The sequence below is a fragment of the Capra hircus genome, chromosome 8 (assembly GCF_001704415.2).
Source record: "Capra hircus breed San Clemente chromosome 8, ASM170441v1, whole genome shotgun sequence".
NCBI lineage: Eukaryota > Metazoa > Chordata > Mammalia > Artiodactyla > Bovidae > Capra > Capra hircus.
Window position 1 is genome coordinate 88,685,107 of NC_030815.1, and position 5,908 is coordinate 88,691,014.

The following is a 5,908-nucleotide window of genomic DNA, read 5'->3' on the forward strand; positions in this document are numbered from 1 at the left end:
GGAACCTTTACCCAATGCATCAATTCACTTAGCCCTGTGGAAATATATTTTACAGCCAGTTCCTCCTGGCAAGACCACTAAGACACAAAACTGCCAAAATCAGAGGCTTAAGGGAGAACACTTTTTTTCCTGGTTGGTTATCGGATCATAGTACTTGATCTACAAACCTCCAGTCTAAAGTTATGTATGTACGTCATCTGCATGGTCCATATGCTGTATAAGACTTGTCGGGAGAAATGGCAGCCCTCCTCCACTTTTCCCAGCAGTAATGTGTTTCCGTTATTTCTTGGAATCAATTGGTTCTTCAAAATTTATAAAACATTCACACCATAAATGCTCTTCCCAGACCCCAATTCTCCCTGTACAAATACAGTGTATTTTGACTAGATTAACATTCAGTGTTTACATTATTTTGATCATGCAAATATTACTGAGAACTGAACCATGTATTACATGGCAATTATTTTTCCTTTTCTGCACCAATTTCTTACCTTCCTTGGAGTTGAAAGGTTGTCTTTTTAATTTGTTTCAGATTCTTTGTACTTATCATGAGTAGTATCCCAAGTCCCATCAGGAGTCTGAACTGCCTCTCTCTGTGTCCAGTTTTGCATTTCTGAACCATGCTTTCCTGTCACCCTCTGCCTGCTCTTGCAAGGCCATCTTGGAAGTCCCCTCATTATCACCCCAGAATTTCCCTTCCCCTCTGTCTGGGATTGGGTCCCATTTCCTGCATCCTATGGCTTCTTCTTTTAAATATGTACCCTGAGGGGTGAGGGGAACTATATCTCATAGTAGCTGCCTGAGGAAAAATGCAGATTTTTTTTTTGAGATACTTTTTTAAATATACATACTGAAAACTTTTATATTTGGAATTAGCCAGCTGGACTCAGTTTAGATGATCCCAATTTTGTTGGCAACATCCAAAACATCATAGTCAGGAGCCAGTCGAACATAGGCCTTCTTCTCTCCATCAGGCCTGATCAGGGTATTGACCTTAGCCATGTCAATGGGATAGAGCTTCTTCACAGCCTGTTTAATTTGGTGCTTGTTGGCCTTGACATCCACAATGGATACCAGTGTGTTGTTGTCTTCTATTTTCTTCATGGCTGACTTGGTGGTAAGGGGAAATTTGATGATGGCATAGTGGTCAAGTTTGTTTCTCCTAGGGGCGCTCTTCCGAGGATATTTGGGCTGCCTCCTGAGCCACAGTGTTTTGGGCTGCTGGGAAGTGGGTGATGCCCAGATCTTTTTTTTTTTTTAGTGGGTGTGGGTGCCTTTCAACACTGCTTTCTTAGCCTTCAAAGCCTTTGCTTTGGCTTTCGCTTTAGGAGGGGCAGGGGCTTCCTTCTTTGCCTTCAGGGCCGTCTTCATGAAAAGGCTTTTTTGAGACTTTGAATATCTAAAACTGTCTTTGTTCTACCTTCACCCTTGTTGATTATTTGGCTGGGTATAAAAGTCTAATCAGAAATATTAGACTCACCATTTTGAGGGCATGGCTCTAGGGATGTCTACTTTCCAGTGTTTCTGATCCTGATTCTTTATATGTGACCTGCTTTTCTTTCTCTGTCTCTCTCTCTGTGTGTCTCCCAGTGAGGCTTTTCAACATAGAAAGGTCTCATTGTACCCCAGTCTTGGTCAATCTCAGTATTCATGTGCTTCAGTTCAAGGAAATGTTGCTATTGTTTTATTATTTCCTCTTTGCATTTTCCCTCCCTTCCTTATCTCCTTTCCTTTCTCCCTCCCCTCCCTCCTCTATCTCTACCTCTTTCTTTTTTCTTCCTGCAACTTCTACAATTGGCTTGATGAATCTTCTGATATGGTGTTCTAATTTCTTATCTTTTCTTCTTTCCATCTTTTTGTAATTTTGTTCAGCTTTCTAGATATCCTCAAAAATTTCTGTTGGGTTTATCAGAAAGGAAGAGCAGGGGCCCTTTGTGGTGGACTTACTGTGGCAACATTTGCCAGCTCAGCCTCTCCCTGGCAGTGCTTACTCTTGTCTGTACGGGGTGTGTCAGGACAGATGCCTCCATCCCACTCCAAAGCAAAAACAACTTATCTTCAGCAGGGTGGGCAGGAAGCTATAGCCTGGATGTGGATGGTTGGGGAAAGACCTTGGAAACTACCTCTAAACAGACTTTCAAGTAAGCCTCTTTATTTCAGCTCATACTCTTTACATGCTAGTCCCCAGGTACCTGGTGTTGCTAACTCCTAAGGCTGTAGGTCAGTCAATAGCCTGGTTGACCAGAGTTGCCAAAGCCAAGGCCTGGCTCTAGCCTGTGACTGTGAACCGTTACTTAAGCTCTCTGTGCCTCAGTTTCTCCATCTATAAAACAAAGACAGTGGCGCTGTATATGTAATTTGGGAATTGGCAAAAATGAAAGACCATTTAAAGTACTTAGAAAAGTATTTGGCACATCTTTTTCACTATTATTATTTTGGAGGTTCTTGGTTTAAATTTCTGGTTTCTTTGATAAGGAAGTTCTCAAGATTTCCAATGTGCAGCCAACATTGGGAACTCTGTTGCAGAGGAATTTCACATTGTGAAGTTCTCCAAGAGTTCTAGTGAACTCCTTGAAGATGCTGTGTAAGGAATTTGCCACGATTTGGTCTTAGGCTTCTCAAGGTTGGCCACCTTGATGTCCTGAGATGTTGGAAGGTGGAGCCGTTTCAATCTGTTGGGTACTGTGGCTGGAACATATCCAGGGGGTGTGCTTTCAGTTTGGCATCACTGACCGGATTTGCACATTTACTGTGTGGTCAATGGACATTGTTCATGTGGGAAGTAATTGGGTAGCATAACTGGGAACCATCAACATCTACTAAATCCAGGAATGCCAGGTGATGCCAGCCATCTTCATGGTGACACATCCAATCAGGAAATCCCTGTCTGAGAACCATGACAACACAAAGGGGCTGCTGGTGCCTGCAGGGGGAAAACACACAGAATTTTTATTCTCAGTCTTACTAAGTACATCAGAGACAGTGAAGTCCTTTCTAGGGTACCAGTGTCAGCATATTGATGCCCCAGCATTGTGGCTTCTGACTCCACAAATGAAGAAAAAATAATATGTATAATTAATATGTATATAAATATTATGTTGACAAAGATTGTATAAGTAGGTTAGTATGTATGCATCCATGCTTAGTCACTCAGTTGTGTCCAACTTTGTGAACCCATGGATTGCAGCTTGCTAGGTACCTCTGTCCATGGGATTTTCCAGGCAAGAATATTGGAGTGGGTTTTCATTTCCTTCTCCAGGTGATCGTCTTGACCCAGGAATTGAACCTGTATCTTCTCTATTGGCAGGTGGATTCTTTATCACTGAGCTACCTGGAAAGCTTCTATGTTAGTATGTATCAGTTCAGTTCAGTTCAGTTCAGTCACGTATGTGTAAATCATAAGACATAATACATCCATATGAAAGAGCAATAACACATATAATTAATATACATAAACATGTATAAACATAGGCTATATAAGTATATTAATATATATGGCTGTGTATTATATAAATCATAGCACATATTCATATGAAAGATAAATAGTACTTTAATATTAATATATATCAATATTATACCAATATAGCTTATATAGGTTATTAGTACACAAATTATGTGTAAATAATAATGCATAATATATAATATGTAAACAATCATATAACAATATAACTATATTATACATAATTATACATATAATAAAATATTTTTTGAAAAAGCTAAAAGTGATAAACATTTGACTATAGTGAGAACCCACACAGAGTCTGGAAGAAATAATCTAAATTAGAAATAGCCAAAACAATGCTGTGAGTCCAGAAAGATAAGGGTGAGATTCAAAACAGGCCCTCTGTTTGATGGAAAGATGTAGGTGAGGGTCTGTACAAGTTCAAGTCCACAGGTAGACTGGTTCTCCCCATCCTACTTCCCTATCCAAATTGGGGAAAATCTTGTCATTTTTGGTTTGGAGCCAACCAGTCTCTATGAAGGCAGAGTTATGGCATCCCCTCCACCAGTCAAGAGCCCAGACTCTTGAATAACCATCTTGAAAACCATTAAATAAGAAAAATCATTTTTTACTATGAAAACCACAAAAACAACGAAAACCCCAAACTGGTGAGGTTGCAGAAACACAGGTCTACTGATTGCTGTCAGAAGTGAAAACATAAAGAGTTTCAGGAAAGGCACTTAGCAATGGTAATCAAGAGGTACGGAAGTTTGCTTTTCCCTGTGATTTATACTGAGAGATCATCCAGTGATACAAAGGAAGCTGGGTGTGTGAAGTTTCTCATTATGCCAATGTTTACAGCATTGATAAACTAGAAACAACCAGTGTCCAGTGATGAGGAAAGCCTAAAGGAATTATGTTTTCTCAATTCCATGAAACATGAAATGTATTTGTGGAGAGTATATTATAAACGGAAATATCCCTGAAAATAGATTCTTTAGAGGAGAATGAGGAACATGAAATTGTTTCTACATAAAACTAAACATGCATATGATCAAGGAATTGATGGGAATATAGAATTCACTAAATTTTTTTCTAAATAAATTAATTCTTCAGTAAAAGCTATAATTTATTTTACAAAGGAATATAAGGAAAATTATGACACTGATGAAAGAAACTGAAGATGACACAACAGATGGAAAGATACACAGTCTTCACAGATTGGCAGAATTTATATTGTTAAAATGACCATGCTACCCAAGAGACTCAGTGCAATCTCTATCAAAATACCAATGGCATTTTTCACAGAACTAGAACAAATAATTCTAAAATTTTGTAGAAATATTAATACAAAAGGTCCCAAATAGCCAAACAATTTTGAGAAAGAAGAAGAAAGCTGGAGGTATGAGGCTACCTGATTTCAAATTATATTGCAAAGCTATAGTGATCAAAATAATATGGTATGGCACTAAAACGGACACATAGATTAATGACACAGAATAGAAGGCCCAGAAATTAACCCACATATAGATGAATAATCAATACATATATATCTGTGTGTGTGTGTGTGTATAGGAATATTACTCAGCCATGAAAACAAATAAAATTTTGCCATTTGCAACAACATGGATAGATCTGGAGGGTATTATGTTAAGTGAAATAAGACAGAGAGAAAGACAAATACTATATGTTATCACTTATATGTGGAATCTAAAAAGTAAAACAAACCAGCAAATATAACAAAAATGAAACAGATTCACAGATATGCAGAACAAATTTGTGGTTACAAGCTGGGAGAGGAAGGGGAGTGGTGGAGTAAGATAAGAATAGGGGATTAAGAGAATCAAACTACTATGTATAAAATAAATAAGATACAAAGATATAGTGTACAGCACAGGGAACATAAGCCAAGATTTTATAATAACTATTAATGGAGTATGATTCTAAAAATTGTGAATCCCTCGGTTGTACACCTGAAACTTTTATAATATTGTTAATCAGCTATCAGTTCAATTCAGTTCAGTTCAGTTGCACGGTCGTGTCTGACTCTTTGTGACCCCATGAACTGCAGCATGCCAAGCCTCCCTGTCTATCACCAACTCCCAGAGCTCACCCAAATACATGTCCATCGAGTTGGTGATGCCATCCAGCCATCTCGTCCTCTGTCATCCCCTTCTCCTCCTGCCCCCAATTCTTCCCAGCATCAGAGTCTTTTCCAATGAGTCAACTCGTCGCATGAGGTGGCCAAAGTATTGGAGTTTCAGCTTTAGCATCATTCCTTCCAAAGAACACCCAGGACTGATCTCCTTTAGAGTGGGCTATTTGGATCTCTATACCTCAATTCAAAAAAACTAAATTAAAAAAAAAAAAAACCTGTTGTGACTTTCCTGGTGCTCTAGTGCTTAAGAACTTGCCTGCCAATGCAGGGGACCCAGGTTCAATCCCTGGTCTGGGAAGATTACACAT

General features: G+C 38.8%; 1 pseudogene; it reads right to left on the minus strand.

Annotated features, from left to right (window-relative positions):
- LOC108636646 lies at positions 867-1,386 on the minus strand (annotated as a pseudogene).